At 34.6% G+C, this 18,275-nt stretch overlaps 1 pseudogene; it reads left to right on the top strand.

The window, feature by feature from the left end:
- The first annotated feature begins 5,949 nt into the window (after positions 1 to 5,949).
- On the top strand, positions 5,950 to 17,794 carry LOC129071638 (histone chaperone ASF1-like; annotated as a pseudogene).
- The last annotated feature ends 481 nt before the right edge of the window (positions 17,795 to 18,275 follow it).

The following is an 18,275-nucleotide window of genomic DNA, read 5'->3' as shown; positions in this document are numbered from 1 at the left end:
AGCATATAAAGATTTTATTCTATGTTTTTCCTAAATATTTTATAGTTGTATTATTTACATTTAACTCCATGGTCCATTTTGGGGTTAATTTTTATATAAGCCATAAGACTTGGTGCCCAAGTCCCTCGGCACCATTGAAAAAGCTATATTTATATCCATTGAAAGTCTGTTGTTCTCCTGCCAAAAATCAATTAAGCATGCCTGTGGATTCTGTAGTCTGTTCTATGGATCTATGTGTCTGTCCTATGGACATGATATGCTGCGTTTTTGCTTTCAATTAGTTCAATCTTCTTTAACTTTCAAACTTCATATTTAATACATTAATTATTTAGAATGATGTTGTTTAGTTTTTAAATGTTTGGAGATTTTTCTGTTTTCTTTCTGTTATTGGTTTTTAGTTTGATTTCATTGTGGTTGAAGTATTCACTCTGTGTGGTTTCAATACTTTTAAATTTGTTTACATTTTATACAAAAAAAATATAGTCTATTTTAATTATATGCCAAGGACACTTGAAAAGAATGTGTAGTCTGCACATTCTTGTTGGGTGAAATGATCTGTAAATGTTGATTACACTCTACTAATTGATGATGTTGTTGAGTTCTTCCAAATTCTTCCTAATTTTCTGTGTAGCCCTCTTCACAATAATTGAGACAGGAGTGTTGAAATCATCAAAATAGTTGTGGACTTGTCTATATTTTCCTTTTAGTCTATTATTTTTAAAAAAGATATTGCATAAAGTTATTTTTTTCTGTAATAATATGTACCAAATGTTTTATTTTTTACAGTTGTTTTTCAGTTTTATTTTGTATTGGTTTCATGTCTACAGCTCAGTGGTTAGATAATTATAACATTATACAGTGCTCCCCTCAATATTTCTAGGACTCAAGTGACACCATACATAGTGATTGCAATATTATTGATTATATTCCCTATGCTGTACTTTATATCCTCATGACTATTTTGTAATTACCAATCTGTACTTCTTAATCCTTTCACCTTTTTTACCTAGTTTTTAAAACTTTCTCCGCCCTGGCAAACACCAGTCTGTTCTCTGGGTCTATGAGTCAGTTTAGAAAATTATTGCTATCCCAACATTTTGTTTGTTTGTTTGTTTCCATTTGCTTGAAATATCTTTTTTCATCTCTTTACTTTCAGTCTATGTGTATCTTTTGTTCTGATGTGGGTCTCTTGGAGACAAGTATATATGTAGGTCTTGTTTTGTTGCCCATACAGCTACTCGCTGTCTTTTGATTAGAGCATTTGATATATTTACATTTATAGTGATTGTTGATAAATATGTATTTGTTGTCATTTTATTCTTTATAACTTTTTAATTTCTCCTTTTTTTTTCCTTAAAGAAAACTCTTTAACATTTCTTGTAATACTGTTTTGTTGAGGATGAGCTCCTTTACTTTTTTCTTGTCTGATAATATCTTTATCTCACCTTAGATTCTAATCATAACTTTGCTAGGTAGAGTAATCTCGTTTATAAAGTCCTTTTTTTAATCACTTGAAATATTTCATGCCAATGTCTTTTGACCTCCAAATTTTCTGTTGAGAAATCAGCTGACATTCTTCTGCAAAATTCCTTGTAGGTAACTAATTAATTTTCTCTTGCTACTTTTAAAATTTTCTCTTTGTGTTTACCCTTTGTCATTTTAATTATATATCTTGGTGAGAACATCTTTGGATCCATCGTGTTTGGAACTCTCTGCACATCCTGAATGTGTGTATCTGAAACTGGAAAAGTTAGCATTCATGCTGCCTCTCTCTACTAGAACCAGTAAGTAGAAACAAGGTTTGAATTTTTATGGGCACTTTATTCAGATGTTGGTGGTCTAAGCAGACAGCTGGGTTATGTAAACTAAAATGCACCTTATAACATCTCATCTCAAGCTGGCCCTGTTATAGGGAAAATAAATGGGTAAGTAAGGGATTTGGGAAAATTTTAATGAGTTGAATTCTGGCAGCCATTTTCCTAGTATTTATAGCTTATCAGCAATTCTTTATCTGAGTCATGGAGTTCCCTCCCTGGAACACAATTGCTCAGATAACATCTCCATCATTTGCAAACACCCTGGGGCACAAAGTTTGAATTTCTTGTCAACTTCCTGACGCTTAGGTCGTACATTCCAGCTCCTAGAATAACAGCTTTCCATGTGCATTAAACACTTAATCATATCAACTGTAACTGAAATAAAAATCTTTAATTCTTGAGTTTCCCTGTCATTTCCCCAAGGTTAGTTTTTAATTACCTTATATCTATAAGATTAATTTAATAAAGAAATACAATTAAAACAACATAAAAGAAGATAAGATTATTTTAAAATAATGTTGCTGTTGATATTTTTCATTTAACCATTATTATATTTTTTCAATTACCATTTAGTCCCCTTAAACCCACCTCCTCCCTGCAATCACCACACTATTTTTTATGTCCATAAGTCATTTTTCCTCAATCCTGCCGCTCACTAAATTCCCCCCACACTAGCTCTCATCTGCTCTCCATCTATGAGCCTGTTCCCATTTTCCTTCTTAGTTCAGTCTGTCCATTAGATCCCACATAGGAGTAAAATCATATGGTATTTGTCTTTCTCTAAGCGGCTTATTTCACTTAGCATAATGTTCTCCAAGTCCATCCATACTCTTCCAAAGGGTAAAAATTTCTTTTTCACTGCTGAGTAGTATTCCACTGTGTAAATGCTTCATAGTTTTCTATCTACTCATTTATTGATGGACACTTGGGCTGCTTCCATATCTTAGTGATTATAAATAATGCTGGAATAAACATAGGTGTGCTTATATTCTCTCAAATTAGTGTTTTAGATTCCTTCAGATATATTCCCAGAAGTGGGATCGCTGGGTCAAAAGGCAGATCCATATTTAATATTTTGAAGTATCTCCATACTGCTTTCCACAGTGACTGCATTGGTCTGCATTCCCACCAACAATGCAAAAGGGCCCCCTTTTCTCCACACCCTTAACAGTACTTTTTGTTTGTTGATTTATTGATGATAGCTATCCTGACAAGTGTAAGATGCTATCTCATTGTGATTTTAATTTGCATCTCTCTGATGGCTAGTGATGTTAAGCATCTTTTCATATATCCATAGGCCATCAGTATGTCCTCCTTGGAGAAGTGTTTATTTAGGCTCTTGGTCCATTTTTAAAAATATTTCATTAATTTATTTTTAGAGAGAGGGGAAGGGACAGAGAAGGAGAAGGGTAGAAATATCAATGTGTTGTTGCCTGGCCTGCAACCCAGGGATGTGCTCTGACTAGAAATCGAACTGGGGACCCTTTGATTCTCAGTTGACAGTCAAATGACTGAACCACACCAGCCAGGGCATCTTTGCCTATTTTTTTAATTGGATTGTTTGTCTTCCTGGTGTTGAGTCATATGGGTTCTTTATACATCTTGGAAATCAAACCCTTGTCCAGTATATCATTAGCAAATACGTTCTCCCATATGGTTGGAACCCTTTCTATATTCAAAATGGTATTTTTAACCATGAAGAAGCTTTTTAATTTGATGTAGCCTCATTCATTTATTTTTTTTTTAATTTATTTCCCTTGCCCTAGGAGATATATTGGCAAATATTAGTACATGGGATATCTGAAATTTCCTATGTTTTCACCATGAATTTAATGGTGTCTCAACTTATATTTAAGTCTTCAATTGATTTTGAGTTTATTTTGGAGTATAGTGAAAGTTGGTGGTATACTTTCATTTTTTTGCATGCACCAGTCTGGTTCTCCCAGCACCATTTATTGAAGAGGCTATTTTTGCTCCATTGTATGCTCCTGCCCAATTTGTCAAATATTAATTGACCATAGAGACATGGGTTTATTTCTGGGCCCTCCATTCTATTCCATTGATCTATGTGTCTGTTCTTATACCAGTACCAGAATGCTTCGATTACAGTAGTCTTGTATTATAATTTGTTATCAGGTGTTGTGATCCCTCCTACTTTGTTCTTCTTTCTCAAGATTGATGAAGCTGTTTGGGGTCTTTTTTGTTTCCATATAAATTTTTGAAATACTTGTTTTAGATCCATGAAATATGCAGTTGGTGTTTTATTACAAATTGCATTGAATCTATAGATTGTTTTGGGTGGTATGAAGATTTTAATGATATTAATGCTTCCAGTCCATGAACACAGTATATGCTTTCTTTATTTTTATCTTCCTTAAATTGCTTATTCAGTGTTCTATAATTTTCCAAGCACAGATCTTTTATCTCCTTTGTTAACTTTATTTCTAAGTACTTTATTTTTCTTGTTACTATAGTAAATGGTATTTTTCCTAGTTTCTCTTTATGATATTTCATTGTTGGTGTACAAAAATGCCTTCAATTTCTAAAGATTGATTTTGTATCCTGCTGTTTTGTCAAATTTACTTGATAGGTTGAGTAGTTTTTTGGTGGAGACTATAGGATTTTCTGTGTACACTACCATGCCATCTGCAAATATTGACAGTTTTATTTCAACCTTTCCAATTTAGATGCCTTTTATTTCTTTTTCTTGTCTGATCACTGTGGCTAGAACTTCCAGTACTATGTTGAATAAGAGTAGTGAAAGTGGACACTTTTGCTTGTTCCTGATCTTAAGGAGAAAGCTTTTATTTTTTGGCCATTGAGTATAATGTTGGTTGTAGGCTTCTCATACATGGTTTTAATTATGTTGAGGTATGCTCCCTCTATTCTGACTTTGCTAAGTGTTTTTATAATTGGGTGTATACTCTATCAAATGCTTTTTCAGCATGTACTGATATGATCATGTGGTTCTTGTCCTTTATTTTGTTTATGTGGTGCATTATATTTATCAATTTGTGAATATTGAACCATCCTTGCATTCCTTGGATAAATTCCACTTGATAATGATGTATGATCTTGTTAATGTATTTCTGAATCCAGATTGCCAATATTTTATTGAGATTTTTAACATCTGTGTTCATCAGAGATATTAGCCTGTGGTTTTCTTTCTTTGTTGTATCTTTACCTGGTTTTGGAATTAGTGTGATTTGGGATTCATAAAAAGAGTTCAGGAATCTTCCCTGTCGTATTTTTTAGAATAGTTTGAGAAGGATAGGGGTTAGTTCTTCCTTGAATGTTTGGTAAAATTTCTTGTGAAACCATCAGGTCCAGGCTTTTGTGTGTTGGGAGCTTTTTCATTATTGCTTTAAATTCACTAGTTGTTATCAGTCTATTCAGGCTTTTTAATTCACCTTGATTCAGTTTTGGAAGATTGTATGCTTCTAGAAATTCATCCATTTCACCCAGGTTGTTCAATTTCTTGGTATATAGTTGTTCATAGTAATCATTACAATCCTTTGTATTTCTGTGGTATCAGATATAACTTGTCTTTCATTCTGATTTTATTTATTTAAGTCCTCTCCCTTTTTTTCTTAATGAGTCTGATTAAGGTTTGTGAATCTTGTTTGTTTTCAAAGAACCAGCACCTGGATTTATTGATCCTTTAAATTGTTCTTTTAGTCTCTATTTCATTTAATTCTACTCTTATCTTGATTAGTTCCTTCTTTCTACTTGCTCTGGACTTTGTTTGTTGTTGTTCCTCCAGTTCTTGTAGATGTAGGGTTAGGTTGCTTATTTGAAATGTTTCTCTTTTTCAGATTGGCCTATATTGCTATGAACTTCCCTCTCAGGACTGCCTTTGCCTGTGTCCCATAGGTTTTGGGCTGTTGTCTGTTCATTTTCATTTGTTTCCAGAAAATTTTTTATTTCTTCTTTTATGTCATTGTTGACCTATTCATTATTTAATAACATGTCATTGAGTCTCCATGTATTTCAATATTTTTAAAAATTTTTCCTTGAGGTTGGTTTCTAGTTTTAAGCCATTGGGATCCAAGAAGAAGCTTGATATGATTGCAGTTTTAGGGTGGAAATAAGGTTTATAATAAAAATAGGAAAAGGCCAGGAAGAAGTCGAAATGGAGTAAGACAAGAGAAGCATACGATGTGAGATTTGAAATAAAAATAAAACAAAAAAATATAAAATCTAAATAAAAAGAATAAGAAATTAAAGACAAAGAGCAGTGAATTAGTTGGAATACAATTGATGCAAAAGAAGTCTTAAAATGCTATGTTAAAAAAAAATAATGCAAATTCTGAAGAGGAACAAAGTGAGATTCTTCTCAGTAGCGTTTGATGTTCCTCTACCTTCTCTTTCTGAATGCGCCTCAAGTTTTTTGTCAGCTCAAGTTTCCAGGTTTGTATCATCCAACTTCCTGTATCTGTAGGAAGATACAGGCAGAAAGATACTGCCTGTATCACCTTCACTTGCCTCTGGAGAGGGCTTCTCTTGTGATCAGAAGTGTTGGTCCCCTGGGTCTCCTCTGGGAGGCACTGTTCAATCTTCTGGGAAAATTCTGGGTGTGTTCCTCTGTCCGTGCACCATCTGTCCTGGTCTGTCCCAGTTTATTTCCAATAACCTATAGTTTCTGCTGAATTAGCTGTCCATTTCAAGGGAGGGGCCAACCTGTGTAAGAGGGTCAACTGTTTCCTGCTGGATGCTGATGGCATCTCTGTGTGCTAACTGAGGCTGGGAAGGGCCCTGATTCCCCCCTGCTGCACCAGTTTGTTATCCCCGTGCTTTGCTGGCCTCAGTGAAATGGGGCTCTAGGAACTAATGTAATTTTTTTTCCCTGAGAGAAGTTCAAAATGTGCCCTTTAGGCATTTCAATTTCTGTCTTTCTCCTGCAGATATGCACCCTGCAGGGGTTTTTGAGCCTCTTCTGCTTGTAGTTCTGTAGAAGGTGTGGGGTTGGTATGTTCCTCTCTTTCCTGAGGTTCACTCTCCCCTGGGGTACGTCACTCTGTCTGACTGTAAATAAACTCAGATGCTTCACTCCCATATGTCCCAAGCCCACTGCCTTTCCCAGCCCAGTGCCTTCATAGCAGACACAGTCCCAAACTATGCACTCTGTGCAGCCTCCAGTCTGCTTGCCGTGCCTGGCTGGGGCTGAAGAATTCCCTGCTGTACACCTTTTTTTACTTTTCTTCCCAGCTGTACTGAGGGGGAGCAAACGGTGCCCTCAATCTTTCCCCTTGATAGCAGGCAGCTGCACACAGTGTTCCTGCCCTACACACCTCAGCTCCCCTCTTAATACTTCTCTCTTGGTAGTCCCACTGCCGCACTGAGTCACTGCCTAGCTTTCCTCACACACCACCTCTACAAAAAGCCAAAAGTCTCTCACAGTCATGGTTGGCTGTGTCCTGTCTCTGCCTGAGTCAGTGCAGATAGAATTCCTCTCTCTCTCTCTGTCTCTCTGTCACTTTCTTGGTTGGCATTTGCTGCTGCAGTTCTGGGGTGGGTGTGTGTGTGTGTGTGTGTGTGTGTGTGTGTGTGTGTGTGTGTGTGTGTGTGTGTGTAGCCTGGTTCTCCCCAGCTTTGTGTATCCAAGTCACCCCCAGCCCAGGTTTGGGGGCTCTCTGCCCTGGGAAGGGAAGGGTCTGCAAAATTCCAATCTCTGACTAAGCTCTCCACAGCCACAGAGTCACGCCCCAGGTATTATCCCTGCAACCTATAACATCTCCTTACTGCCTATTGTGAAATGTGTTCTGTGCTCCTTGGCTTCCAAACTTCATATTAGCTAAGATTCTGGTGAATGTCCAGTTAATTTTTCAAAAGATCATCCAAGTATCTGAGTTGAGGACAAGAGCAAGTGGACTTCGCTTCCACCTACTCGGCCACCACCTTTTCTCTCAATCAGATAAAACTATATTACTATATGCCATGAGGAGGACAGGAATTTCTAAAAGACCAATACAGATATAATTTACATTTTGTTCATATATGGCTCTTTAGTTCTGGGTCAAAACTTCATCAGTAAAACAGTAAAGTGAATCAATCAGTCAAATTTATGTTATCCCTCTGTCTTAATTCTTTTTTTTTGTGATGAAATACACAAAACAAACATTTACAACTATCAACATTTATCTCTATAAGTTTTTTCATCTTGTTAAAGGGAATTCTATACTGATTAAACCATAACCTACCATTCTTACATACCTCCAGCCCCTGGCAACCACCATTCTACTCTAGGATACTCTTAGTCTTTATGAGTTAGTTACTATAAGTAACTCACATAAGTATAATCATGCAGTACTTAACATTTTGTCGGGTTTTTTTTCACTTAGTGTGATATCCTTGCTGATGATCCAGGTTGTGCTATGTCAGAATTTCCACCATTTTCAAGGTTGAATAATATTTCATTATAACTATGGACCACATATTGCTTATTCATTCATCGGTTTATAGGCAATCAGGTAGCTTCCATGCTTTAACTACTGTGAACAATGCTGTTGTGGGCATGGTGCACAAATATCTCTTCAAGACTGTGCTTTCAGTTTTTAAAAATATATACCCTCATGTAAAATTTCTGGACCATATAGTAATCCTATTTTTATGTTTCTGAGGAAACTCTATGTATTTTTCCGTAGTGACTGTATTATTTTATACGCCTACCAGCAGTGAGTGCACAAGAGTTCCAATTTCCCCACTTCCTTGCCAATACTTTTTTTTTATTTTTTGGCTTTTTGATTGTAGCCATTTTACTGAGTGTGATGTAGTATTTCAATGTGTGTCTGTGTAGTTTTTTTTTTAATTTGTAATTCCCAAATGATAAGTAATGTTGAGTAAATTTTCATGTGCCTATTAACCGTTTGTATATCTTCTTTATAAAAGTCTCTGTCCAAGTCTTTTGTACATTTTTTTATTGAGTTGTGTGTTTTGTTGTAGTTGTTATAATATTTCTTTATATATTCTGGATGTGAATCTCTTATTAGATATATGTTTCTCTGGTATTTTTCCCATTCTCTGGTATGCCTTTTTGCTCTTTTGATATCCTTTGATGCACAAAACTTACAAATTCTTATTAAGTTCAATTTCTTTTGTTTTTTGTTGCTTGTATCTTTGGTGACATATTCAAATAACTGTTGCCAAATTTAATATTGTAAAGCTTTTGTCCTATATTTTCTGTGAAAAGCTTTACAGTTTTAGGTCTTACATTTAGGTCTTTGATTTATTTTTCATTAGTTTTTATATATGTTATTATGTAAAGGTCTAACATCTTTCGTTTCCATGTGGGTATCAAGTTTTCTCAGAATCATTTGTTGAAAACACTATACCTTTTTCCACTTAATACTCTTGATCCTTATCAAAATTCATTTGATCATGTATGTGAGAGTTTACTTCTGGGCTCTCTATTCTATACCATTGGCCTGTATATCAGTGTTTATTCCAGTGACACATTGTTTTGATTAGTATAGCTTTATACAAATTTTGAAATCAGAAAGTGTAAGTCACCTTTTTTTAATAGCATTTAGCTATTCAGGTTCCTTTGAGATTTCATATGAAATTCTTGGTATTTTTAAGCCATATTGCTTCTGTGTAGTTGAAAGGAGTGTTTAGGCTTCACATCGTCCTGCACCTGTGCATGTGCAGACACACACAGAATTATAATCTTGGGTAGTTCATATGCATGGACCTCATGATGTAACTCGGGGTACAGATGATACAGAACAGGGTAGTAGCTTATAGAGGAAGCATCTTTTATACTATGCTGAGAAGTTTATCTCTCCCATTCTTGCCACATCTACCAACCATATCCCAAAGACACCAATTGTTTCCTGGTGCTGTGCCCCAAAGGACAAAAGATCACCTTCTCAGAGAATGAGGCACTGACTGGATTGTGGGTGGAAAGGAGCTTGGCATAGCCACAAAAGACTCTTCTCTGCTGTCCCCATTTCCATTACTTTATTGTCTTTTTTTCACTTTCCCTGATGAATTAGATGACCTGCAGTTTCCAGCAGAGCAGCCACTGTCTTATTCATGTGTTCTTAACTCTGATCTAAGACAGGGTTTTGTCTCATGCAGCAGGTATTCAAAACGTATTTGTGAAATGAAATATGACAAAACACCAAGAAAGGAGTACATTGACCATCACTTTGTGTTTGGAATGCCAAGTATTCTCCTTGATTGGCCATGGATCTAATACATGCTAAGGTGTTACGTGCAGTGAGGAATAAAATATTTAGGGAAAATACTGAAAGTCTGATCTCAAGGAAGAAAGACAGGAAGGAGGACTCATGGGGTTCATACTCTCTGTCAGGAACTAGGGTAAATTTTCTTCATAAAGTGTTTTATTTAATCTTTATAGTGATTTCATTAGATAGACATCTTTAATCTCATTTTACAAATGAGAGACAGAAGAGTAACTTTTCTAAGGTCACACAATTAAGAATTATCAAGGGAAAGATTATCTTTTTAATCTTTCTGAGTTCAAATATAGTGCTCTCTTTTGTAATACCATGATACATTTTGATAGATTTTTAAATTTTTGAGTATCAAGATCTATATAATAAATGATTAGGAGTTATGTATTATAGAATGTAATGAGGAACCATCTATTTTAGAATAGAAATTGATTCTAGGGGCAGAAAGAGGAAGAGAGAATTAGCATTTTTCCAATGTCTGCTTATATGCTTACCGCTACAACACATTATCAAGTAATACTTCCTCAAGAAACAAAAAACTTAAGTCCCCACAGTCATAAGTGTCAGACTCAAGAATTCATACTTCTTCTATTACATTGTGAAGTTTCTGTGTAAACTATGGCAGAGAAGAGAACACTGAGATAAATCAGTGTTGTTGATTAAATAAATGTATGTTGGTTATATAAATCCTTACACAGATGATTTCACGAAAAGCTCAAAAATAAACAATGTAATAAATGACTCATTTTATCTGAGTGAGATTAAAGGGAGAAACAACCAGATACCACAAAGGACAAATATGGAGACTGTTTTCATATAACAACACTGAAGTAATATTCTATATTACTATGTATAGAATAAATGTATGCATGAATAAACAAACAAACACACACACTAAATAAGTCTGGCTTGGAATTTTACTAAGATTTTTGGAATGCCTTGAAATTACTTAATTATTATTTATTCTTTCAAGTTTTCTACCAGAACTTGCAATATCTGTGAGCCAGTAATAGTAACAAGTATCATTGCATTCTGGTTACCACATTAGACACTAAAATTTCTACATAAATTTATTTAAAACTGGTTCTTTATCTTCATAAATAAATGTCAAATGATTGTCACTTCAAATAAGCAGATTTGAATATTTCCTATTTTGGTGTATTCCTCTTTCTTGGAATGTATTCAAAGTCTTATTTATTTATGCATTGATTCTCATATCTTTTGGCTTAAATGCATAAGTATTTTATTTCATTTATTTTTTGCAAGTGACATTTTATTTTTCAGGATTCCTTTTTTTTCTTTAATTTTTAAATCATGTTTATTCTATTACAATTGTCTCAATTTCCCCCCCTTTACTGCTCTCGACTCATCCCACCCCACTCCACCCCCACTCCCTCAGTCAATTCCCACTCTATTGTCCAAGTCCCTGGGTCATTCAAACATGTTCTTTTAGTCCCTTCCCCTTCTTTCCACCATTGTCTTCTTTCCCCATCCCCTCTGGTCACTTTCAGTTTGCTCTATGTTTCCATTCCTGTGGTTTATTTTGTTCGTTAGTTTATTTTGTTGAATAGAGTCCACTTATAGGTGAGAGCATATGGTATTTGTCTTTCACCAATTGGCTTATTTCACTTAGCATAATGTTCTCCAGTTCCATCCATGGTGTCACAAAAAGTAGGAATTTCTTTCTTTCTTTCTTTTTTCTTTCTTTCTTTCTTTCTTTCTTTCTTTCTTTCTTTCTTTCTTTCTTTCTTTCTTCCTTCCTTCCTTCCTTCCTTCCTTCTCTTTCTTTCTTTCTTAAATACTGATTGATTTTATTTGTTTATAATTTTTTAGATGTCAGTCAATTATAAAATATTAAAAAATTTAAAACCATTATAAAGTCTCAGCAATTAAAACAACATGACACAAGCACAGAAATAATCAAGTAGATCAATGAAATATAATGAGCATGCTAGAAACAAATGTATATATCTGTCTAATATTGTAATATATTATTAAATTGATATTTTAAATCAATGGGTAAAACAGGTCTTATTCAACAAATAAGGTGCATGGACCACTATTACTTGAAATAAAACAAATATGGAGCCTTATTTCACACATTATACAAGAAATATTCAGGTGAGTTAAAATCAATATGTAGAATCTAAGGAGTTTTAGGAGAAAATACAAAATAATATTTTTCTTACACTGAAGTAAAATATTCAAACCCAGAAGTTATGAAGTAAAATATTGACAATATGACTATATTAACATTTAAGACTATATAGTAACATATATATAAAATGTTAAAGGACAAGTAATAGAATAGGAAAGCTTTTGCCACCCATCTAAAAAAGGGTTAATAGGGTTTTTTTTTTGTTTTTTATTTTAGGGAAAAAATTTCTACAAACCTTTAATCAATAAATGGATAAAGAATACCAAAAAGTCATTTAAAGCTTTTTAAAAATAGTAGTAGGCAAGAAATATATAAAAACAGGTTTAGTTTCAAAAATAATAAAGGAACAATTAAAGTAACACATCATTGTCACAATCAGATTAATAAGTATTAGAAATATTGATAATATCAAGTATTGGCACTTGTGAATGGAACTGGGTTGCCATAGACTCTTTTTCTTCATCTTAAAGCAGTCCTGTTAGCCTATCTTGCAGTGCCGGTTTGGTGGAGGTGTATTCTTTTAGCCTTCTTTTGTCTGGGAAACTCCTTATTTTGCCTTCCATTTTAATTGAGAATCTTACGGGATAGAGCAGTCTTGGTTGCAGGACTTTGCTTTCCATTACTTGGAATATTTCTTGCCACCCTCTTCTGGTTTGCAGTGTTTCTGTTGAGAAATCAGCTGCTAGCCGTATTGGGGTTCCCTTATGTTACTACATATTTCCCCCTTGCTTCCTTTAGGATTCTATTTGTCTTTGATATTTGCCATTTAATTACGATGTGTCTTGGAGTGGGCCTCATTGGGTTCCTCTTAATGGACCCTCTGTACTTCCTGAACTTGAGTGACTTTTTCTCTCCTCAAATTATGGAAGTTTACCATCATTACTTTTTCCAAGAGTGTCTCTATCCCTTGATCTTCTTCTCCTCCTTCTGTTATCCCTGTTATATGGATACTATTACGTTTCAGGTTGTCCTGCATTTCCCTAAATGCCTCTTCATTCTTTTTGAGACTTTTTTCATTTTCTTGCTCTCTCTGGGAGCTTTTTGCTATCTTGTCATATAGCTCGCTGATTTGCTCCTCAGCTTCATCCAGCCTCCTTTGGATTCCTTCTACTGTGTTCTTCGATTCAGAAATTGTATTTTTCATTTCCTCCTGTCTCTTATTGTTAGTTTCTATGTCCTTTTTCATGCTGATATACTTTGCAGTAAGTTCCTCATAGTTTTTTTGTAGCTTTTGGTAATTCTCTCTGAGCTCACGGAGCTCATTGAGCTTTATTAGAACCATTGTTTTGAACTCAGTGTCTGATATTTTACTTGTCTCTATTTCATTTAGTTCTCTTTCTGGGGATTTCTCCTTTTCCTTTGAGTAGGGTGTATTTCTTTGTCTTCCCATTATTTGTGAGACTCTCCTTTTTTGCTTCTGCTTCTTAAATTGATCTCTCTTGATTTCCTGACTTTGTGGTGTGAACTTCTATGGTAGGAGATGGCTGTTTTTACTTTCTGGATCTGCCTTGATGATGTCCGATGTTGACCCTGTCTGACCTTAGGCAGTCTGTTAGAGACTTCCAGGAATCTACTGTCTGTGGCTGTCTTCTTCAGCTGTTAATTAAGTCATTCTGCACTCAGCAGACTGGCTTAGACAGCTCAGGGGGAGTGGTCTCTGCCTGAGCAAGATGGCTGCTGCCATATCGGGGAGGAGTCAGCACTGAGTTCCTGCTGGCTACTCTTTCCGTTCTCTCCCCAAAGCCTCCATCCCCAGTCTCTCCTCAAGTGTCTCCAGACCATTCTGTGCTCCCTTTAGCCAGGGATCTACTATCTGTGGCTGCCACCCTGCACTCAGCAGGTGGTTTAGATAGCACAGGGTGGGGTGAAGTTACTCCTCACGGTGGGTTTACTGGGTCTTCTGATTCTTATGCTGCTCAGGGGGAGTGGTCTCTACCTTAGCAAGATGGCTGCTACTGCATGGGGGAGGAGTCAGGACCAAGATGCTCCTGGACACTCTCTTAGTTTTTCTCCCCAAAGCCTCCTTCCCCAGTCTCTCCTTAGGCATCTGTAGCCCACTCTGCTTCGCCTTTGCCAGAGCCCAGGGTAAGCAGCTGCAAATAAAAATTTTTGCATTGGCCCTTTAAAAGGCTCTTTGCATCTCTCGCCACCTGTCTCTGGCAGAGAGCAACCCTGTCGCTTTTCACAGCTGGCTGTTTTCTGTGTACTTTTTGGGCTCAGGTGCTGTAGTCTGAGATCTCCACTTTTGGTTTAGACCTCAATCATCTCAGGGGGATCCAACTGGCCCTTTCAATATCCTTCTGGTGCTGCTGCCCATGGGCGCCCCCCCCCCCCCGTCTTCTTGAGTCTCTGTCGCACTCCTTACCAGTTAGCTTGTGCTAAAGCTGATTCTTCTCTCTCTGAGATTGTAAGTCTCCTCTCTCACTATTGTTTAGTTGTTTGTTTCAGTTGATTTCTCCACAATTTAGTTGTAATTCCAGGTTGGTCCTGGGAGGAGGTGAGTGTGACTTCCACTCACTCTTCCACTGTCTTGATTCCTCTAAATGCATAAGTTTTTAATAGCTGATGTATTTGTCATAAAAACTACACAAATAAATGCACATAAAGGTGTACAAAGAGCTATCAATTTTGAAGATATTTTCTACACATTTTCTAGATGTCCTTATTATTTTTACCTCATATCAATATTTCATATAAAATTTTGTCAAAAGAAATATATTTTACAAAAATGGAATCATGAGTTAAAGAATTTAATCAACTTGAAAAAGAACTCTCCTTTTTCTCCAAACTAATTAGTGATATCATTTTACCACTTTTGGGAAAATACAAAAATATTTTATCTATGCCTGATTGATTGCCTTATTAATTTGTGATAAACTGGGATTTTACATCTTATCAAGAAAAAAAGAAACAATTTCAAATAAAAAATAATTTGTTTCAAAGGCAATTTATTGGTTTTGATAAGGCAAATTACTTGGGTTCAACCCAGAAACAAATAAACCCTCCACTAATTTCTTTAACAAACTGAATCAGGTGCTTCTAGTACTAGTTTACCACATAATTTGGCTCAATTCTCTGATGAGAACTAGACCAAGAAAAAAAGTAAAACATAAATTAGAGTGAAATATTACTGGATAACATCCAGAAAAAATATCTTGTAGACATAAGCTGTCATTTGGGATACCTTTGATTTTGGAGGCATCTGTCAAATATGAAAAGTCTACTGAGACTGTGGTAATAAGGGGAAAAAAAGTTAAACAGGTTGGAAAGACTCATGAGATAGGGACAAAAATTAGAATTCAGGAGACGCCAAGAAGAGATGAGTCTTGTCAAATCTGAAAGATACATTCTACACATAAAACTAAATTGGGACTAAAAAATTGTCAAAAGATGTAGAGTCTTATAAAAAAGTAAATAATGAAATCTAGTTTAGAAAAGTTCAATAACTAAAAATTAGATTAAAATGATTATGGAATAATAGCACATTTACTTTGTTAAATTCAAAAGTGAGTTATCTCCAGAAAAACATATTATCTCAGATCCAAAATTATTTTTAAAGTTTTAATGTAATTAAAAATAAACAAGCAAATCAGGATATAAAGGAATATAAAACTAAGAAATATAGGACAAATTATTGTTCTATTATAAGTCTATTAAGACTTACAAAGAATCTAGTTATCAACATAATTTAAAATAGATATGTTAATAAAAATTAAAGAAAAGACTGAGAATTTCAGTAGAGTATTCAAAACTATATAAAAACTTAAATTTTATAATAAAAACAATTATTAAAATTAAGAACTCAAAGATTAGGTTTAGTAACATAAATGATATAGGTTAAGTGAATTAATAAAGTGGAAAATAGTTTCTAAGAAAATGTATAAAATAAAACAAAGACAACTCATAAAAATAGAATGAGAAAATGTGAAGATTTATTGATTGTAGAAAAAAGAAAAATAGAGATGTTATATTTAAAATGAAATTAGCCAACAGTTTATCAAAAGCATTAATAAAGGCATTAAACTGTTGAAAAAATTCTTATTAACTTCAACCAAGATGAGGATAAAGAAAATTATGTCTAAGAAAACCATGATAAAACTAATGAAAAAATAAAGAGAAAAAGAAAAATCAAACATAGAGAATAAGAATACAGCAAGGGAAATTTAGTTTATAATTTTAAGAGAAAATATAGAAATATATAACCAATGTATATTTTTAATTATAAACAGAAAGAACTACATTCCAAATGAAGATATAATATGAACAAAATCTGCTTACATGTGATATAAGAGAACTGCACTACTGAAAACACTAAAGGATGTTCTTACAACAGACGAAAATGATTTGAGAGGGCACCTTAAAGATATGGGAAGAAATGAAGAGCAAAAATTAATAATAAAATGAATACACAGTTAAATATGAATGAATATCAATCACAGAAACTAAACAGAGTAATGGCTATAGACAATTTTAATTAATTGTTATTTATTTAATAATTTTTAATAATCAATAAGGGTTTGTAGATACATGTGTTTATTATCCAGAAAATAGTAAAATTTGAAATTTTATTATACTTTAATCAGCCATGGCAATAACTAGAGTAATAATTAAATAGTAAAATAAGATATTAAAAAACTAATAAAAGAAAAATACAAAATAATAAAATGCTAATCAAATAGTAGTAAGAAAGAACATAGAAATATAAGTGTAGCTAACAGAAAACAAGTAGTACATTTAAACAAACCCAGGCAGAACTATATTTAAACTAATATAAGTAGACTAAATGCCCCAATTAAAACACAAACAGCTGCAAAACACTGTGGAGTGTTCCCGTGTAAATAAAAAGAGGAAAAAATGGTTTTTCAAATCGCAGCTGCACGACGTTGGGCCGGCGCTGCGGCGGGAGTCTGCACTCTCTGGAATCGCAGAGCGTTGGCTTTTATTGTGCTGCAGGAAGCCTCCGTTCCCATTGTTTGCATTCTTTTCAAAATATAGCAAAGGTTCAGGTGAACCACGTAGTGGTTCTGGATAACCCTTCTCCTTTCTACAACCCATTCCAGTTCGAGATCACCTTCAAGTGAATCGAGGACTTGTCTGAAGACTTGGAATGGAAAATTATCTAGGTGGGTTCTGCCAAAAATGAAGAATACAAGTAAGTTTTAGACTGTTTTAGTGGACTCTGTACCTGTGGGAAGGTATATATTTGTATTTCAAGTTGATGCACCTAATCCAGGACTCGTTACAGATGCAGATGCGGTAGGTGTAACAGTTGTGCTAATTACATGCACTTATGGAGGCCAAGAGTTATTAGAGTTGGCTATTATGTAAATAATGAATATACCGAGACAGAATTAAGGGAAAATCCACCAGTAAAACCAGACTTTTCTAAACTTCAAAGGAACATTTTAGCATCTAATCCAGAGACACAAGATTCCACAGTAATTGGGAAGATAACACAGAAAAACTGCAAGATTCAGAGAGCAGTAAACCAAATCTACAATCACTTCTTTCAACAGATGCACTACCTTCAGCATCTAAGGGATGGTCCACCTCAGAAAACTCACTAAATGCTGTTAGAATCCTCCATGAGCTGCATCTTTTTGGTACAAATTAAGCTTTAAAAGCACACAGAACTATTTTCCTGAAATTCCGTAAGTCATCAGTATTTGAGCAAATTGTGGAATATAAATACAACTATTTTTAAGTAAAAAAACAAACAAACCAAAAACACCCACAAACACTGTCAAATTGGATAAGGTATCAAAATACAACTGCCTGGAACTGTAAATAATTAAAGGCAGGTAGATGTAAAGGAATAAAAAATGTTATAATATACAAGTACTAACCAAAAAAGTTAGGATAACTCATCAGATATAGTAGATTTCAGGACAAGTAGCATTACTAAAAACACAGTATAACATTTCATATTAATAAAAGTTTTACGGGAGAAAAGGAAAGGAAGGAAAAATTCAAGGAACATATAGCAAGGTCTCATGGACAAAACCAAAGAGGAAGGATTGAGGGAGGGAAGGGGGGAGGGGGCAAGGGAAAGTGGTGGGGGGAAGGCAGAGACAAATGTATTTGAAAAATAAATTAAAAAAA

The sequence above is a fragment of the Pteronotus mesoamericanus genome, unplaced genomic scaffold (assembly GCF_021234165.1).
Source record: "Pteronotus mesoamericanus isolate MK-2021 breed Mesoamerican mustached bat unplaced genomic scaffold, CSHL_Meso_final contig_27, whole genome shotgun sequence".
NCBI classification, from domain to species: domain Eukaryota; kingdom Metazoa; phylum Chordata; class Mammalia; order Chiroptera; family Mormoopidae; genus Pteronotus; species Pteronotus mesoamericanus.
This window is presented reverse-complemented; position numbering and strand designations above follow the sequence as displayed.